We start from the raw sequence: 21,806 nt of genomic DNA on the forward strand, positions 1-21,806 counted from the left end.
TGTACCTAATAACCTTGCTGTTATTCACATTAACTCTTAACTTTCTTCTTTCACACACTTTACCAAACTCAGTCACCAGCTTCTGCAGTTTCTCACAGGAATCAGCCACCAGCGCTGTATCATCAGCGAACAACAACTGACTCACTTCCCAAGCTCTCTCATCCACAACAGACTTAATACTTGCCCCTCTTTCCAAAACTCTTGCATTCACCTCCCTAACAACCCCATCCATAAACAAATTAAACAACCATGCCGCAAACCTACATTCACTGAGAACCAATCACTTTCCTCTCTTCCTACACGTACACATGCCTTACATCCTCGATAAAAACTTTTCACTGCTTCTAACAACTTTCCTCCCACACCATATATTCTTAATACCTTCCACAGAGCATCTCTATCAACTCTATCATATGCCTTCTCCAGATCCATAAATGCTACATACAAATCCATTTGCTTTTCTAAGTATTTCTCACATACATTCTTCAAAGCAAACACCTGATCCACACATCCTCTACCACTTCTGAAACCACACTGCTCTTCCCCAATCTGATGCTCAGTACATGCCTTCACCCTCTCAATCAATACCCTCCCATATAATTTACCAGGAATACTCAACAAACTTGTACCTCTGTAATTTGAGCACTCACTCTTATCACCTTTGCCTTTGTACAATGGCACTATGCACGCATTCCGCCAATCCTCAGGCACCTCACCATGAGTCATATATACATTAAATAACCTTACCAACCAGTCAATAATACAGTCACCCCCTTTTTTTAATAAATTCCACTGCGCATATATATATATATATATATATATATATATATATATATATATATATATATATACATGTGACCAGGTTACCATCTGCCATACTTTCTACATACCCACAAGCCTCATGCTTACTTTCATCTAATTATTTTGCAATATATAGCCTGACCTTTCTTATTCTATCAAAATTAAGCATTTTCATCAATTTCTCCAGCCTTTATTTCTGACATGAACTGTGCACAATCGCATTTCACATCCGTCTAAGGTGAAACACTTGCTTTAAACACCATTACTTTGATTAATTAACAACCCAACAGAGCTTTCAGACCACGTCAGTTTTCCTTACCCTGGGGGACTAGTTTGATTTAAGCTTTACAATTGTCTAGCTTACTCAAGCCTACTTCTAAACACACACACTCGTCATCTACAGCACGATGTATTCCTACGCCCATCACTCGTCCCTTTCTAAAATGATCGGGTTTATCGTATTATCTTCCAGCCTTCGTCTCCTGATCACAACTTTCATACAACTACTGTGGTCAAGTTTCCTCTTCTTTCCCTCAAGTATTGTACCACAATTGCCCAAACTTCGTTCCCATCACTCATTGCCTCAGCCATCAACATCAAGTGCAACACTGGCTCCCCAACACCTGGAAAAACTCCCACTTGACACACAGACCCAAGCAGTCAAAATACACACGTCTCCAGCCACTCCTTGCCACACACCAGAATCTCAAACATCTGGACAATTACCTCCATAGCATTTACCCTGAGGCTCTTCACACCTACATTATCCCATTCTTTTCCCCCTACATCACAGTTGTTATCCAGACTATGAAATTATGATCTTAATAATTAACCAATGTATACCCATTATCCACACCACGTCTCTCGTCCCCGAAACACCACTGTACACACATCCTGGATTGCTTCATCCAACCACAACACCCCATCTGTACTGTACTGGTGGAAACAAATATTCGACACACTCGACATCCTCACAGCTCATACTCAGACACCAACCTCAACAAGTGACTAAATATATTCAGTTCCTCACGTTGTCTTCATCTCAAAAGCTTCACAATGTGTTCCCCAGCCAGAGGTTCTTCCTCAAAGTGGTATACCACACGACCCTAGGCTCTGTCAGCTATCACTGGCCAACCAGAGCATCCAATAACTGCAAAATGAAAATATTACCATCTCCTCTTTGTTAAACACTCATTTAGAACAAAGTCCTTTTTGCAACCTTAGAATCCTTCCATGCAAACTTCAGGCAGAAATAAACATGAACTTTCACCAATCCATTCTTACAGATCCCTCTTCCCTCACCTCCCAAACCACCACCTCCTCCTCCTTCCTCACCTCCCAAACTCCCTCACCTCCTAAACCACCTCCTCCCTCACCTCCCAAACCGATTATTAACACCTTAACAACCCAACAAGCAGCACTAAACTACCGCCATCTGAACGCTGTCTCAAACTCCACCAGACAACCATCCATCTGCAGCGACCCTGCCCAGGTATGCAAGTCACATTCTTCTACGATGCATCAACCACTACTGCAGTAGTGTGTAGCGAGGTTCCTCCTGTGATCATCTGTCAAGTTGGTAATCTGTGATATTGTTCAAGTAGACGACAGTCAAGTTCTATAATAACCTCGCTGGGACCTGGGTAGCGTAGTGGGACGCGGGTTGTGTGTTCAACGTCAAACTGTGCCTGAGGAAAATACGAATAAAAGATGTTATGATTCAAAACAGAGAAGATATTGTAGAATTCTTCCCTGTTAGAACAATGTTAAATCCATCAGTCAATACGACTGTGTCCATATGACATCTATAACCTTAACTATGTTCATACAAAGATTGCAACTTCACACCGAACACAGAAGGTGTGAAGTGAACCTCAGATCTCTATCCCTCCCTTTACAAACTTTCTCGCTGGTAACTTCTTGATCCATATTGATATTGACTGCCTCCATATCTGACTTCAGGCAAGAGATATACAACATTACAGAAAGGTAAGACAGCATAGACACTGGTGTTCTTCATGTAGTCATCTTAAACCCTCTGCTATCAAGGCCTGCCCGCTAACCCATTTTGTGGGACGCCAAGATTCTTATAGTTGAAGATGCTTAATGTCATGTTAACATCTACAGATGAACGTCAATACTTCATATTATGTTAACATCTACAGATGAACTGTTTGTACTTTATATTGTTTCTCCGGTCATATATAACGATGCAGAACTAAATTGAAAATTACAGAAAAGTTTGCTCATTCACTATTCACTGTCCGTCCTCACCAACCACAACACTCCATTCATTTTTGTCTTCCTTCTTGAATAATGAATGGTACAGCGAGGAACTCCATACCTGATTCCTGGATCGAGGAAGAGAATCTCACTAGGACCAGCAAGAAGACAAACGAGCTTAAGATAAGAGATAATCAAGATACAAGTATTCAAAACTTTCAAATGCTTCCATAACACAACGCATCTAAGACTAGATTTGTCTGATGTCACTCGTACTAAAAACTAAATACTTCTCCATCCAACATGTTGAAAGTAAATTTGCAGATCTACAAGACATCTACCAACCTGAAACCTACCATTACCTGCGTAAGTTAACATATCTCGTTAAGCCTGACGATCTATTCTCATACCAAAGAAATATTGGTTTCTTCTCTCCCATTATCTCAATCATTCTCGAAAGTAACCTAAACTGCCTCTCGCATTCCTTTTATTCTACAATAAAAAGTTAAATCACTTTGAATTATGATCTGGGACCAACAAGTGACAGAAAACTACATAACTGAGCCTCACCCTCGCGTGTACCCTTCCCTACCAACACATTGCCTATCTGAAGGTTGTAATTTCCTCGTCTTTGCAACACACGCCTCATGAAAACATGTAAATGCCCTACAATAATGAGGTGGTAAACAAAATGGACTTTTGTACTCCGATGCGTCCGCCCATCACAAGGGGCCCCATTGGATTGGATCCGATAAGACATGATCTTCAGATAACCACGGTGCTGCCAGACGGCCGTAGGAGATAAGCCTGCGTTCCCGTCTCCATAGAAAATGGATTTCATACGGAATGAAAGAAAACGATTTCATTTCTTCAGCACTAACTAAACCTTTTTTCGAAAATCAACTCCAGTATTTGATTTACCGGTACTTATGAACAAGGTCGCCCTAGCCTTTTGAAAACCTTAAGCATTTTGTCTTAAGGGCCACTTCACCCTTCAAACTCACATAAATCATGAACTTTAAGGAAGTCCGGTGGCCTGGTTCAAAAAAGATTTAGGGTGTAGGGAGGTATTTTAGAGACTATGGCCCTCCCTTAAAAGACTATGTTCTACGCTCTGAGGGTAAAGGAAGGACTGGCCCTGATTATGAACATTCTCCGATGACACTATTCTAGCTCGGGTGATGGCTAACGTTTTAGGGTTTTATATCAATTGCTGTCATTACAAAAATATACTTCGTATTAGACGATGGTAAATATAATGAAATGTCTGGGGGAACTGATAATAAATGTCAAGGTAATACTTGTAAATAGTACAAGTCTAACCTCCATAGTGGTCAAGAGTAAAGTTCAAGACTGTTCGTGGAAATATGCCACCAACACACATTTCAGAATTAACCCCCAACATGGCCTATAATGTTGAAGGACACAGCGAAGGGCCATGTGATCCAGCATTTCGGATACTCTTATCTTCGTAAGTTCATATTCAACAAGCGTCTTAACTCCTATTATGATAATCAACCAAGCTTTCCTTCATATACATAACCCTCAGCATCAAATCATGCCACAACTGGTCATGTTACTTCACCAAACATTATTATAATTATTGAACGAGGTTGCGCTTTTGTAGAAAAATTCCCAAATTCACCAGTTACACTCAACTGTTTACCAAACTTTCAATAACCTTAGTTTCAGCTACTGTGTTTTTGAAAATGTTATATTGGTTATAAACAATAGAGCCATACATATGTGAAACACATTCATAAAGAAACTAAAATAATTTCACACAAAACTTGTAAGTTAACCAATTAGTCTGTCACTCGAAATACAACGCTTGTCATTTCTCTCATTATTACATTTAACTATACCACATACACGAGAAGCCCCTTGAATTTCGTCACACATCCTTCTCAGTCTTCCTTTTCCATCTGGTTCCATCAATATTACAATTACGTCACTTGAGCTCTTGTCTATCCTGACACCAAAACATCATTTGCCACAATTCGTGCTAATATCTTCCTCAGAACTACACAAAATCCTTCTATTTCTCACAGCATTAATTGCACACTCATTTCTTTCTCCCCTGCCATACATACATCTCTAAACCCTAGCATCATCCTTACTATATTTAAATACTCTAACTCACCATTCAGACGTAATGGCATTTACTTTCAGCACACTAATGACAAAATGTAAAATTCTTTCCGTCTCAGATTTCAACGAACAGCATCTGCTTGCAACACTTCCACTTAGTTTCCCCCATGGTGACAATACATCCCACATCATTATCCATCATGTCGTACCTCCTCACACGATTTCCCATAATTTTGAACTACCATTATCTACTCTTGCACTGCCATTGCAATCAAAGTTTTCCCTACACACTGCAGCCAGAACTTTCTATGAAACTAACGCTTCTGAATTTCCCCAAGTTCGTATTCTGTAGCTCTAAATGCTACAATTTCTCTACTGCCTCCATGATTACTACATACACCTGTAGTTAACTTCTTCCCCTCCTGGTTGAAGTCTTGGAATTAATTAATGCAATACCAGTCACTATTGTACAACGACCAGCGAGGTGTACACATTACACTAGGACTCGCTGGCATTCCATCCACAAACAATTTCTGATCACACAAGTAAATCATAAGTTTTAACTCGAGTTTCTGCTGTGATGGCGGCGCTATGTGGTGGCACAACACAATCTGGTCCTTCTTAACGCTACATACTATATACCTTGCTATGATAACCAATTTACCTCCTCCAATAAACAATTATTGTCTTCATCCTGCACATGACTTATCCTTTCAACTTCCACACACACACACACAACATGTTGACCTCCATGTTCACCAGCACCTCACTGATCACTTCATATATACCCAGGTCTTCCTTCAACAGATAAAGTCTGATTTGTCTTCACATCAAGAACTAACTTTGGGAAAAGCTACCCATATTTTTATTACTTTATATACCGCTGTAATTACGGATATACCTGTGGAGTTATCTTGTGTACTGAACGATATTAAATAAGGCAACAAGTATATCAGGGGAATTGGGGGTATAGAGAATTAGGTAAACTTGTAAAAATAAATATGACCTCCCTAGCATTCAAAATTTACCCAATATTCAGTTGAATCTGACTTCAGGCAAAAGTTACACAAAATTACAGAAAGGTAAAACAGTATAGACACTGGTGTTCTTCATGTAGTCATATATATATATATATATATATATATATATATATATATATATATATATATATATATATATATATATATATATATATATATATATATATATATATATATATTTAATGTATGTATGACTCACGGTGAGGTGCCTGAGGATTGGCGGAATGCGTGCATAGTGCCATTGTACAAAGGCAAAGGGGATAAGAGCGAGTGCTCAAATTACAGAGGTATAAGTTTGTTGAGTATTCCTGGTAAATTATATGGGAGGGTATTGATTGAGAGGGTGAAGGCATGTACAGAGCATCAGATTGGGGAAGAGCAGTGTGGTTTCAGAAGTGGCAGAGGATGTGTGGATCAGGTGTTTGCTTTGAAGAATGTATGTGAGAAATACTTAGAAAAGCAAATGGATTTGTATGTAGCATTTATGGATCTGGAGAAGGCATATGATAGAGTTGATAGAGATGCTCTGTGGAAGGTATTAAGAATATATGGTGTGGGAGGCAAGTTGTTAGGAGCAGTGAAAAGTTTTTATCGAGGATGTAAGGCATGTGTACGTGTAGGAAGAGAGGAAAGTGACTGGTTCTCAGTGAATGTAGGTTTGCGGCAGGGGTGTGTGATGTCTCCATGGTTGTTTAATTTGTTTATGGATGGGGTTGTTAGGGAAGTGAATGCAAGAGTTTTGGAAAGAGGGGCAAGTATGAAGTCTGTTGGGGATGAGAGAGCTTGGGAAGTGAGTCAGTTGTTGTTCGCTGATGATACAGCGCTGGTGGCTGATTCATGTGAGAAACTGCAGAAGCTGGTGACTGAGTTTGGTAAAGTGTGTGAAAGAAGAAAGTTAAGATTAAATGTGAATAAGAGCAAGGTTATTAGGTACAGTAGGGTTGAGGGTCAAGTCAATTGGGAGGTGAGTTTGAATGGAGAAAAACTGGAGGAAGTGAAGTGTTTTAGATATCTGGGAGTGGATCTGGCAGCGGATGGAACCATGGAAGCGGAAGTGGATCATAGGGTGGGGGAGGGGGCGAAAATTCTGGGAGCCTTGAAGAATGTGTGGAAGTCGAGAACATTATCTCGGAAAGCAAAAATGGGTATGTTTGAAGGAATAGTGGTTCCAACAATGTTGTATGGTTGCGAGGCGTGGGCTATGGATAGAGTTGTGCGCAGGAGGATGGATGTGCTGGAGATGAGATGTTTGAGGACAATGTGTGGTGTGAGGTGGTTTGATCGAGTAAGTAACGTAAGGGTAAGAGAGATGTGTGGAAATAAAAAGAGCGTGGTTGAGAGAGCAGAAGAGGGTGTTTTGAAATGGTTTGGGCACATGGAGAGAATGAGTGAGGAAAGATTGACCAAGAGGATATATGTGTCGGAGGTGGAGGGAACGAGGAGAAGAGGGAGACCAAATTGGAGGTGGAAAGATGGAGTGAAAAAGATTTTGTGTGATCGGGGCCTGAACATGCAGGAGGGTGAAAGGAGGGCAAGGAATAGAGTGAATTGGAGCGATGTGGTATACCGGGGTTGACGTGCTGTCAGTGGACTGAATCGGGGCATGTGAAGCGTCTGGGGTAAACCATGGAAAGCTGTGGAGGTATGTATATTTGCGTGTGTGGACGTATGTATATACATGTGTATGGGGGTGGGTTGGGCCATTTCTTTCGTCTGTTTCCTTGCGCTACCTCGCAAACGCGGGAGACAGCGACAAAGCAAAAAAAAAAAAAAAAAAAAAAAATATATATATGTATATATATATATATATATATATATATATATATATATATATATATATATATATATATATATATTTTATCCCTGGGGATAGGGGAGAATGAATACTTCCCACGCATTCCTCACGTGTCGTAGAAGGCGACTAAAGGGGACGGGAGCGGGAGGCTAGAAACCCTCCCCTCCTTGTATTCTAACTTTCTAAAAGGAGAAACAGAAGAAGGAGTCACACGGGGAGTGTTCATCCTCCTCGAAGGCTCAGACTGAGGTGTCTAAATGTGTGTGGATGTAACCAATATGAGAAAAAAGGAGAGACTGGTAGTATGAGGAAAGGAACCTAAATGTTTTGGCTCTGAGTGAAACGAAGCTCAAGGGTAAAGGGGAAGAGTGGTTTGGGAATGTCTTGGGAGTAAAGTCAGGGGTTAGTGGGAGGACAAGAACAAGGGAAGGAGTAGCACTACTCCTGAAACAGGAGTGGTGGGAGTATGTGATAGAGTGTAAGAAAGTAAACTCTAGATTGATATGGGTAAAACCGAAAGTGGATGGAGAGAGATGGGTGATTATTGGTGCTTATGCACCTGGGCATGAGAAGAAAGATCATGAGGCAAGGGTTTTGGGAGCAGCTGAATGAGTGTTAATGGTTTTGATGCACGAGACCGGGTTATAGTGATGGGTGATTTGAATGCAAAGGTGAGTAATGTGGCAGTTGAGGGAATAATTGGTATACATGGGGTGTTCAGTGTTGTAAATGGAAATGGTGAAGAGCTTGTATATTCATGTGCTGAAAAAGGACTGGTGATTGGGAATACTTGGTTTAAAAAGAGAGGTATACATAAGTACACGTATGTAAGTAGGAGAGATGGCCAGAGAGCGTTATTGGATTACATGTTAATTGATAGGCGCGCGAAAGAGACTTTTGGATGTTAATGTGCTGAGAGGTGCAACTGGAGGGATGTCTGATCATTATCTTGTGAAGGCGAAGGTGAAGATTTGTAGAGGTTTTCAGAAAAGAAGAGAGAATGTTGGGGAGAAGAGAGTGTGAGAGTAAGTGAGCTTGGGAAGGAGACTTGTGTGAGGAAGTACCAGGAGAGACTGAATACAGAATGGAAAAAAGGTGAGAACAAAGGACGTAAGGGGAGTGGGGGAGGAATGGGATGTATTTAGGGAAGCAGTGATGGCTTGCGCAAAAGATACTTGTGGCATGAGAAGGGTGGGAGGTGGGCAGATTAGAAAGGTTAGTGAGTGGTGGGATGAAGAAGTAAGATTATTAGTGAAAGAGAAGAGAGAGGCATTTGACGATTTTTGCAGGGAAATAATGCAAATGACTGGGAGATGTATAAAAGAAAGAGGTAGGAGGTCAAGAGAAAGGTGCAAAAAGTGAAAAAGAGGGAAAATGAGAGTTGGGGTGAGAATCATTAAATTTTAGGGAGAATAAAAAGATGTTTTGGAAGGAGGAAATAAAGTGCGTAAGACAAGGGAACAAATGAGAACTTCAGTGAAGAGGGCTAATGGGGAGAAGATAAGTAGTGGTGATGTGAGAAGGAGATGGAGTGAGTATTTTGAAGGTTTGTTGAATGTGTTTGATGATAGAGAGGCAGATATAGGGTGTTTTGGTCGAGGTGGTGTGCAAAGTGAGAGGGTTAGGGAAAATGATTTGGTAAACAGGGAAGAGGTAGTAAAAGCTTTGCGGAAGATGAAAGCCGGCAAGGCTGCGGGTTTGGATGGTATTGCAGTGGAATTTATTAAAAAAGGGGGTGACTATTGTTAACTGGTTGGTAAGGTTATTTAATGTATGTACGATTCATGGTGAGGTGCCTGAGGATTGGCGGAATGCTTGCATAGTGCCATTGTACAAAGGCAAATGGGATAAGAGTGAGTGCTCAAATTACAGAGGTATAAGTTTGTTGAGTATTCCTGGTAAATTATATGGGAGGGTATTGATTTAGAGGGTGAAGGCATGTACAGAGCATCAGATTGGGGAAGAGCAGTGTGGTTTCAGAAGTGTTAGAGGATGTGTGGATCAGGTGTTTGCTTTGAAGAATGTATGTGAGAAATACTTAGAAAAGCAAATGGATTTGTATGTAGCATTTATGGATCTGGAGAAGGCATATGATAGAGTTGATAGAGATGCTCTGTGGAAGGTATTAAGGATATATGGTGTGGGAGGCAAGTTGTTAGAAGCAGTGAAAAGTTTTTATCGAGGATGTAAGGTATGTGTACGTGTGGGAAGAGAGCAAAGTCATTGGTTCTCAGTAAATGTTGGTTTGCGGCAGGGGTGTGTGATGTCTCCATGGTTGTTTAATTTGTTCATGGATGGGGTTGTTAGGGAGGTAAATGGAAGAGTTTTGGAAAGAGGGGCAAGTATGCAGTCTGTTGTGGATGAGAGAGCTTGGGAAGTGAGTCAGTTGTTCGCTGATGATACAGCGCTGGTGGGTGATTCATGTGAGAAACTGCAGAAGCTGGTGACTGAGTTTAGTAAAGTGTGTGAAAGAAGAAAGTTGAGAGTAAATGTGAATAAGAGTAAGGTTATTAGGTACAGTAGGGCTGAGGGTCAAGTCAATTGGGAGGTAAGTTTGAATGGAGAAAAACTGGAGGAAGTGAAGTGTTTTAGATATCTGGGAGTGGATTTGGCAGCGGATGGAACCATGGAAGCGGAAGTGAATCATAGGGTGGGGGAGGGGGCGAAAATTCTGGGAGCCTTGAAGAATGTTTGGAAGTCGAGAACATTATCTCGAAAAGCTAAAATGGGTATGTTTGAAGGAATACTGGTTCCAACAGTGTTGTATGGTTGCGAGGCGTGGGCTATGGATAGAGTTGTGTGCAGGAGGGTAGATGTGCTGGAAATGAGATGTCTGAGGACAATATGTGGTGTGAGGTTGTTTGATCGAGTAACAATAGGGTAATAGAGATGTGTGGTAATAAAAAGTGTGGTTGAGAGCAGAAGAGGGTGTTTTGAAATTGTTTGGTCACATGGAGAGAATGAGTGAGGAAAGATTGATCCTACAGGATATATGTGTCAGAGGTGGAGGGAACGAGGAGAAGTGGGAGACCAAATTGGAGGTGGAAAGATGGAGTGAAAAAGATTTTGAGTGATCGGGGCCTGAACATGCAGGAGGGTGAAAGGCGGGCAAGGAATAGAGTGAATTGGAACGATGTGGTATACCGAGGTCGACGTGCTGTCAATGGATTGAACCAGGGCATGTGAAGCGTCTGGGGTAAACCATGGAAAGTTCTGTGGGGCCTGGATGTGGAAAGGGAGCTATGGTTTCGGTGCATTATTGCATGACAGCTAGAGTCATGCTGAGTGTTAACGAATGTGGCCTTTGTTGTCTTTTCCTAGCGCTACCTCGTACACATGAGGGGGGAGGGGGTTGTTATTTCATGTGTGGCGGGGTGGCGATCGGAATGAATAAAGGCAGACAGTATGAATTATGTACATGTGTATATATGTATGTGTGTGTGTGTGTATTATATATATATATATATATATATATATATATATATATATATATATATATATATATATATACATTGAGATGTATAGGTATGTATATTTGCGTGTGTGGACGTGTATGTATATACATATGTGTGTGGGTTGGGCCATTCTTTCGTCTGTTTCCTTGGGCTACCTCGCGAACGCGGGAGACAGGGACAAAGCAAATATATATATATATATATATATATATATATATATATATATATATATATATATATATATATTTGCCCGATGGCAACATTCGACACAGACAGTACATGAATATAATTCATTTTGGATTATTTAACATTGTCAGAAGGTGAGGTCATGAGTTTGTACAGTTCCTGATATCTAACGAGCATTACTTAATTTCAACATTCATCCCACATATACATAATCCTTATAACCTTATCTAACATCTTAACTAGAATGTAATCCTCCAAATACTCAGCCAGCATTTGGTGAAGAATTGAACACCTGCATTGGACACTCAGGGATCCACTATATACGAACGTACTGATAGAAAATATAGTATGAACATTTTTTGTAACTTGAAATTAAATCAATTAACCACTATCGTCAGATAATACTAGTTCATAATTAGAACGATTCATAACATGACATGTTTGGGTCCATTTCACTCAGGGTTCAGCTGCAAGTCCACCCAAAATATATCGAGAGTTGAAGGTGTATCACTGAACATAAAATATATGGTCAAGCCACTGTCAAAAATTTTTGACTGCTACTTCCTAACAATAGATAATATAGGTTAACACATCAAAAACTAGCACAAGATATACAGTAACAGTTTTCCTTGAGCTTATTAATAATTTCCTCTTTTGTAGGTTCCACTAGAGTACTGGCGAAAATTAGACTGACAGGAGTTTAAAAGATATTTTCATAGGTTATATTTGTCCCTCGAGTGAATTCCCTATTTTGACACTAACTACAGTTAATTACATCACTGTGGCCTTATCTAATTATCATTCAAAACGAAATGAAAGATCTGCAGGTACTTCTCATCACAACTTTCCACATAAAACACCTCAAACTTGCACCCATTTCCCAGACGCACATCTAAAATAGTGTCACTAAAACTTACTTCTACAGTAATTTTGGTGAATTTCAAGCTGTCGTGTTCCATTCCTTGGCTCAATCGAACCTTGAGGTTAAAATCCATCCAAAATTGAATAGTATTTGAGGCGACTAATAGGTTCTTCGTACACCATAGCAGTAATTAATACCTGGAAATGACAGATTAACTCATTATTAAGGAAAAAAATATCAAAAATAATTCTTACTAATTACTATTACTAAATAGCTAAGTTCTATTTTCTTGTTGCAACAATTTTCGACTTCCCTGGAGTATGGCTGACAAAAGGCGAACTACCCCAAGCCAATTAATGGAATAATTTGACAGTAAACTTGCTTATCACGTCTTGAATGACAAGGTCAAAGATTTAACAGCCATTATGACCTTAGGTAAACTATGGACGATTGTTAACTTGCCGTCTTTAGCCATCTTCTGTTGCCTCTGTCTATACAAGAAAAGCGATCAAAAGTCAAATGATACTTAACCCTCAACCAGGTGATTACCTAACTCTCAACCAGGTGATTAACTTAGGTGTACCACATCATCGTGACCCAATCTGTGTGTGTGTGTGTGTGTGTGTGTGTGTGTTGGTGTTGCCCCTAAACCCAAATGGGGTAAACTGATCTTGTAGTTTACCTTAGGTTTACAATAGGTTTACCACTAGAGGGAAATAACGATGTATTCCAGTTCAAGAACGTGTCATCAATACATTATCAACAGTTTCCATAAAATTACCATTACTAGTAACGTTAGCGATTACCTTAAACACAAGAATGTTGTCTTAGTTACCAGAGAGCTGGGTAACACGAAACTGTGACGCACACGATCCAAATTCCTACCTGCATGTGTAGTTTGGGTGGCGTGCTAAACAAGTGAAAAACATATGCTCCTAAAAGTATAAACAAGTATTCTTTTACGTCAAAATTGAAGCATAGAAAATCAAAAAATATCAGACATTAAATCCAGAATCAATCACTTTCTCCATATTTGTAATTATTCGCCATTAAATTATCACGGGCTCTTTAATGACAACCACACAAGGGCGTGGTGCTCCATATGCCATTACTGGCACATGGCGACCCATGAGTTACTGTAGTGTGTAGCAAGCGTAGCGAGTGTAGTGTAGCAAGTGTAGCGAGTGTAGTGTAGCGAGTGTAGTACAGTGTAGCGAGTGTAGTACAGTGTAGAGAGTGTAGTACAGTGTAGCGAGTGTAGTGTAGTATAGCAAGTGTAGTGTTTTTGAAATTGTTTCATTCCTAATAAATTCATGTATGAACTACCCTAAACTATCAATCTGGACTATCATTACATCCTAAAGATCTTTTTTGCACGATTTCATCTACATTGTAAAATAATACGACTGATAAATCCATTAACAAAATATTTCTTTTTACTTTTATACTCTGTCGCTGTCTCCCGCGTTAGCGAGGTAGTGCAAGGAAACAGACGAAAGAATGGCCCAACCCACCCACATACACATGTATATACATATACGTCCACACACGCATATACATACCTATACATCTCAACGTATACATATATATACACACACAGACATGTACATAATTCATACTGTCTGCCCTTATTCATTCCCGTCGCCACCCCGCCACGCATGAAATGACAGCCCCCTCCCACCGCATGTGCGCGAGGTAGCGCTAGGAGGAAGACAACAAAGGCCACATTCGTTCACACTCATTCTCTAGCTGTCATGTAATAATGCACCGAAACCACAGCTCCCTTTCCACATCCAGGCCCCACAAAACTTTCAATGGTTTACCCCAGACGCTTCACATGCCCTGGTTCAATCCACTGACAGCACGTCGACCCCAGTATACCACATCGTTCCAATTCACTATTCCTTGCACACCTTTCACCCCGATCACTCAAAATCTTGTTCACTCCATCTTTCCACCTCCAATTTGGTCTCCCACTTCTCGTCCCTCCACGTCTGACACATATATCCTCTGTCAATCTTTCCTCTCATTCTCTCCATGTGATCAAACCATTTCAAAACGCTCTCGTCTGCTCTCTCAACCACACTTATCACACATTTCTCTTACCCTTTCATTACTTACTCGATTAAACCACCTCACACCACATATTGTCCTCAAACATCTCATTTCCAGCACATCCACCCTCCTCCGCACACCTCTATCTATAGCCCTCGCCTCGCAACCATATAACATTGTTGGAACCACCATTCCTTCGAACATTTTTGCTTTCCAAGATAACGTTCTCGACTTCCACACATTTTTCAACGCTCCCAGAACTTTCACCCCCCCCCCCCCCACACTATGATTCACTTCCGCCTCCATGGTTCCATCCGCTGCCAAATCCACTCCCAGATATCTAAAACACTTCACCTCCAGTTTTTCTCCATTCAAACTTACCTCCTAATTGACTTGTCCCTCAACCATATTGTTCCTAATAACCTTGCTCTTATTCACATTTACTCTCAGCTTTCTTCTTTCACACACTTTACCAAACTCAGTCACCAGCTTATGCAGTTTCTCACACGAATTAGCCACCAGCGCTGTATCATCAGCGAACAACAACTGACACTTCCCAAGCTCTCTCATTCACAACAGACTGCATTCTTGCCCTTTTCCAAAACTCTTGCATTTACCTCCCTAACAACCACACCCATAAAAACAACCATGGAGACATCACACACCCCTGCCGCAAACCAACATTCACCGAGAACCAATCACTTTCCTCTCTTCCTACACGTACACATACATCCTCGATAAAAACTTTTCAGTGCTTCTAACAACTTGCCTCCCACACCATATATCCTTTACGTCCACAGAGCATCTCTATCAACTATCATTTGCTTTTCTAAGTATTTCTCACATACATTCTTCAAAGCAAACACCTGATCCACACATCCTCTACCACTTCTGAAACCACACTGCTCTTCCCCAATCTGATGCTCTGTACATGCCTTCACCCTCTCAATCAATACCCTCCCATATAATTTACCAGAAATACTCAACAAACTTATACCTCTGTAATTTGAGCACTCACTTTTATCCCCTTTGCCTTTGTACAATGGCACTATGCACGCATTCCGCCAATCCTCAGGCACCTCACCATGAACCATACATACATTAGATAACCTTACCAACCAGTCAACAATACAGTCACCCCCTTTTTTGATAAATTCCACTGCAGTAACAAAATATAGTAATTAATATTTACCACGGTACATAATACAGAACACAGGACCTGTGCATTTATATAACTGATCTTACAATACCCACTCAATGCTGATTATATTACAATAAATAAGCCTTAAGATCTGCTATGAACAATGACCATATGAAGTGAGGTTCCGCGAGTGAACACCTTACAATCAACCACCCGAACCCATAAACACATCCTAATTCTCAGTACTGCTCTAGTCAACCCCGTCATTTCCACCAAGGATCTAAGACAATGTGCAACGAAACAAATGCAATCAGCAAAACAATGCTCAAGAATCCACAAAATAAGACATTATGTGCAACGAAATAGGTGAAATCAGCAAAACAACGCTCAAGAATCCACAAGACAATATATGCAACGAAATTGATAAAATCAGCAAAACATTGCTTAAGAATCCACAAAATAAGACAATAAGCGCAACGAAACAAAGGAAATCAGCAAAAAAGTGCTTAAGAATCCACAAAATAATGTGCAACGAAAATGTGTGCAACGAGACAGATGGAATCAGCAAAACAATGTTTAAGAAACCACAATATAAATAACTGGTGGTTAACACCGTATGATACATCTTAACTGTCGTGTTAATGATGGGGGAAGTCAACCATAATTATCTTACTAACACAACTTTAAGGTTTCGTAGCGACCTGATTTAACCCCACCAGCGTCATTTTAATTACCACGACTTGTCTGGATGGCAAGAGGCAGAGTTTGACCTTACCTGACCTAATAATACCAGGAAAAAAATGTGTTTGGTGGTCCAGCCTACAGCCACACCGGCACTTAAACCTTGACCCCTCACATTCGAGGTCAGGTGGGGTTAGATCAGAAGCGGCCGCTGTAATTATACCTGACCTATTTTCACGAGAGAAGTCGCACTCAAGGACTTCACCTCAAGCTCACGAGCATGGAGAGAGGTCACGAGTTCGAGATATTCAGTATAAACATCTCTTCATTCCCTTTGGGCAATAGCCAAACCTTTCCAGACCTACCCCATTGCCTTCTCAAACACCCGGGTCATCCATCGCCTGGCTCTCGTGGAGGCTGGGTGGGATAAACTCTAACCAACAAGGCCTAGTGCTTAGGTCCTCCCACCACCGGCTGGCCACCCTAGACCATAGGGCGCCCCGCATCTCCTGAGTTCTAGGAAGGTTTCATCTTCAACCACAAGAAAGCGCAGTAAATCAAACATTTAACTTACCACCAGACAAGTGTATCACTCCAGTACCTGAAGGCTTGGCTATGGGACCCGTGCCGCCCTCACGACGTCTCCTCCGTCAGTAGAAATCTCAACGCGACTCCTGACGTTTCATCTTCCTGGCAGGTGTCCTTGTAGCGCCTCGTCTCCGACGTCCCTTCGTCGCCAGGACTCGCGTAGGACATCGCCCTCCTCCCCTTCGTCACGAGCAGCAGCTGTAACAGCGAGGGGTCCTACGGCCACGCCCTCCTGCATCCCCTGGCGCCTCCTACCATCACCACAGGAACCCAGCCAAGTCTTTTATTACCTACCTTACTTGAAGTCTTCCTTCGGTAGCCTATTAACCCCTCTCACTTCACCTTGTATATCCTACGTAATAAAGCGTCCTTGTTGTTTAACGTAGTTTCCAAGCCTCCCTCATACCATACCAACAACCCGCACCTAAACACCCATTACAGGGTCGTTGTACACCTCGGCCTCTGGGCAATGGTGGTTCGTCTTTGCACTACAATGATGAGGGATGGACGAGTGTGGATGAAACAATACAAACAGTATAGTATACGAAATCTTTACATTACCAAAACAAGGGAAATCAAAAAAGATACTAAAATGAACATTAACTTGTAAGTTATTTCTATCAAACGCAGCAAATTTGATATATATACCTCGTATCAAAATTATTCAAAACTTATTTTACAAGCAACCAAAGCTAAACTAAACCTCATTAACCTGTAAGTTTAAGGCAAATAAAACTAACCTTCCTTATAAATCACCCTAAAATCTAAAGTATAATACACTACAATCCTATTTGAAAAACGGGAATAGAAAAACGCAACCCATGACATGTAACCCAACTCACCTTCCGTCACCGGAGTCCGGACAGCAACTGAGCGAGGCATACTCTCACTACCCACCCACCTGCTCCGCGCTGCCAGACGTCGAGATTTAATAGACTTGATCTAATCACATTTATCATGTTTATTACGGTATCTTTCTTTCTGATTGATAGTTCTTATGCTCATGAATCATAACGTATATTCAAAGCTAAAAAATTCACGCCAAAAGAGGTTAAAAATTAAGTATTCTTCAACAACTGATGGATTCGCTGTAGGCAACAATGTTAGGTAAATGTTGGGCAATTTTCAACTAGGTTTTGATTATGGAATTTTTCTTTCCTTTTAATTTTTGGATCCTCCTCTTACAGTGGATTCAGCCTTTGCATTAATGTGCGCTCCGATGAATCCAGTAAATGACTGATAACTACACGTATGAACGTGTTGAAGGCATACTAAACTATGGCCAACGCGAATGACCCTATTAGAAGATGTCTAACACATTCTATGATCATGATTTTCTAATATATTTTCTCAAGTCTACAGTTGTTTTATCTTATGTATAACTATATAATGACGTTGTACCCATTTGAATGAACCTGACCTTTAATGTAATCTCGCTCTAAGTGGAGGAAGCAAGTGTTCTTTGATCATAAACAAAGAATTACTGTCGCCTGTTTCAGTAATAAGAAAATAGGGCATTATAAATGTGTGAAATAATATTTATTTATATATATAAGATTTGATATCATCTGTTGCACCAGGTTTGGCCATCGTTATAATTGTTTTGTTATTACTGAAAGTATATGAAAACACAGGGAGAAACTTGTGATATAGATTCCACTTGTATTTACAAAATACAGAGATTGGGTAAAAAGTGTATCATAAATTTTGTATTATAAAAAAGATATGATTATTAATAACTACAACACTTACGTGTATTTTCGTGATAGAATCCATGTTGATAATACAATGATGACAGAAAAATGACAGACGAAGAAATTGCTCGTATAACAACCATCAGAGGGTCGTTAACAAGAGAGATGTTGACCCTCAGTGAAGACCATTATAAAAGTTTTCTTAAGTTCTAGATTAATTTTGGTAATTATATAAATGTGTTTCAGTATGGATCATTCCACTGTGGCATTATGCACGTACACATACATACAAACATCTCGACTTAGGAAATACAAAGACTGAATTGCTCACACTTCCATGATTTGTGGTTGTGGAAAGATTTTTTCTTTTTATATATTGAAGGTTGTTGAAATATATAGAGAGAATTATGAAACGGAAAAAGAAGAGACAAGGGAAAGTATCTACGAAGTCTTGCGCATTTTACGAGGACTTGATATCCAATGCCTGGTTGTGGCGGGGTATATATATATATATACTTGGTGTTTGTTTTTAAAAAGATCCAGAATAAACTTTAATGGTTCTGGAATGTGTTGTTAATAGAGTTATCGCTAGTCAAATTCCCGGCCATAGATATCAAGAACACTTTTCCTACTGTGAATACAAATTTCAGCCCTATGTAGCTGTTAAATGCTCTAATAGGACAATTAGAAAGGACTAATATCGACTATTCTTGTATTTTTTTCCCATTGTATGAGTTAATTGAAACCTGAATTATAGATGTACCGTATCATTACATTTTTATCTTTTACAGTCATTCGGAAATAGATGAAACTTCAGACGCCAGTGTTAAGATTTTTTTTCCCTATATTGACATACAATGTAGCGTAACCTTCCTAGCGGAACCATGACGAGAACTGAAGCAAAAGCACATGACAAAAGATGGTAGATATTCCTTGGATCTAGTCAGAGCAATTCTAGAGAAATAATTTCTTGTTTCTGATATGCTTCAAATTTTCCTTTTTCAATTAAAATTCTCCTACTACTTGACATAGACATATATAAGGCAATTAATAGACGGTACACGCTGTTATTCTGAAATATCTTAGACAATTTCGGCATATTTCTGGTTCAATCGCATCTAAATCGTTGGCTGGTTCTAATCATTATAGTTAACCCTAAATTATACGCAATTTAGACTATTTTCTATGGTGCAATAAAATGTATTTCAAAGAAAATAAAATAATTTAAGGGTAACATCTGACTAATGGGCATTTTAACTTTCCCATATATATATATATATATATATATATATATATATATATATATATATATATATATATATATATATATATATATATATATATATATATATATATTAACTTTCTAAAAAGGGAAACAGAAGAAGGAGTCACGCGGGGAGTGCTCATCCTCCTCGAAGGCTCAGATTGGGGTGTCTAAATGTGTGTGGATGTAACCAAGATGAGAAAAAAGGAGAGATAGGTAGTATGTTTGAGGAAAGGAACCTGGATGTTTTGGCTCTGAGTGAAACGAAGCTCAAGGGTAAAGGGGAAGAGTGGTTTGGGAATGTCTTGGGAGTTAAGTCAGGGGTTAGTGAGAGGACAAGAGCAAGGGAAGGAGTAGCATTACTCCTGAAACAAGAGTTGTGGGAGTATGTGGTAGAGTGTAAAAAAGTAAACTCTAAATTGATATGGTTAGAACTGAAAGTTGATGGAGAGAGATGGGTGATTATTGGTGCATATGCACCTGGGCATGAAAAGAAAGATCATGAGAGGCAAGTGTTTTGAGAGCAGGTGAGTGAGTGTGATAGTTTTGATGCACGAAACCGAGTTAGAGTGATGGGTGATTTGAATGCAAAGATGAGTAATGTGGCAGTTGAGGGAATAATTGGTGTACATGGATGGGGGTGTTCAGTGTTGTAAATGGAAATGGAGAAGAGCTTGTAGATTTATGCGCTGAAAAAGGACTGGTGATTGGGAATACCTGGTTTAAAAAGCGAGATATACATAAGTATATATATGTAAGTAGGAGAGATGGCCAGAGAGCGTTATTGGATTACATGTTAATTGATAGGCGCCCGAAAGAGAGACTTTTGGATGTTAATGTGCTGAGAGGTGCAACTGGAGGGATGTCTGATCATTATCTTGTGGAGGCGAAGGCGAAGATTTGTAGAGGTTTTCAGAAAAGAAGAGAGAATGTTGGGGTGAAGATAGTGGTGAGAGTAAATGAGCTTAGGAAGGAGACTTGTGTGAGGAAGTACCAGGAGAGACTGAGTACAGAATGGAAAAAGGTGAGAACAAAGGAGGTAAGGGAAGTGGGGGAGGAATGGAATGTATTTAGGGAAGCAGTGATGGCTTACGCAAAAGATGCTTGTGACATGAGAAGCATGGGAGGTGGGCAGATTAGAAAGGGTAGTGAGCGGTGGGATAAAGTAAGATTATTAGTGAAAGAGAAGAGAGAGGCATTTGGACGATTTTTGCAGGGAAACAATGCAAATGACTGGAAGATGTATAAAAAGAAGAGGCAGGAGGTCAAGAGAAAGGTGCAAGAGGTGAAAAAGAGGGCAAATGAGAGTTGGGGTGAGAGAGTATCATTAGATTTTAGGGAGAATAAAAAGATGTTTTGGAAGAAGGTAAATAAAGTGCGTCAGACAAGGGAACAAAAGGGAACATCAGTGAAAGGGGCTAATGGGGAGGTGATAACAAGTAGTGGTGATGTGAAAAAGAGATGGAGTGAGTATTTTGAAGATTTGTTGAATGTGTTTGATGATAGAGTGGCAGATATAGGGTGTTTTGTTCGAGGTGGTGTGCAAAGTGAGAGGGTTAGGGAGAATGATTTGGTAAACAGAAAGGAGGTAGTAAAAGCTTTGCGGAAGATGAAAGCCGGAAAGGCAGCGGGTTTGGATGGTTTTGCAGTGGAACTTTTCAAAAAAGGGGGTGACTGTATTGTTGATTGGTTGGTAAGGTTATTTAATGTATGTATGACTCATGGTGAGGTGCCTGAGGGTTGGCGGAATGCTTGCATAGTGCCATCGTACAAAGTCAAAGGGGATAAAAGTGAGTGCTCAAATTACAGAGGTATAAGTTTGTTGTGTATTCCTGTGAAATTATATGGGAGGGTATTGATTGAGAGGGTGAAGGCATTTACAGAGCATCAGATTGGGGAGGAGCAGTTTGGTTTCAGAAGTGGTGGAGGA

The 21,806-nt window shown here is 40.2% G+C and overlaps 1 long non-coding RNA gene across 3 annotated transcripts; it reads right to left on the reverse strand.

The window, feature by feature from the left end:
- Positions 1–421: 421 nt before the first annotated feature.
- On the reverse strand, positions 422–17,561 carry LOC139761313 (uncharacterized). Of its 3 annotated transcripts, XR_011715496.1 has the most exons (4): positions 17,213–17,561; positions 16,905–17,116; positions 12,509–12,650; positions 422–2,489 (listed from the first exon to the last, which is right to left on the reverse strand). It is a non-coding gene; the product is annotated as an uncharacterized lncRNA (long non-coding RNA). The 3 variants fall into 3 exon arrangements; XR_011715497.1 differs by having other exon boundaries at positions 16,932–17,553; XR_011715495.1 differs by having other exon boundaries at positions 16,905–17,552.
- Between the last annotated feature and the right edge of the window lie 4,245 nt (positions 17,562–21,806).

This window comes from Panulirus ornatus, chromosome 40 (genome assembly GCF_036320965.1).
Source record: "Panulirus ornatus isolate Po-2019 chromosome 40, ASM3632096v1, whole genome shotgun sequence".
Classification (NCBI taxonomy): Eukaryota; Metazoa; Arthropoda; class Malacostraca; order Decapoda; family Palinuridae; genus Panulirus; species Panulirus ornatus.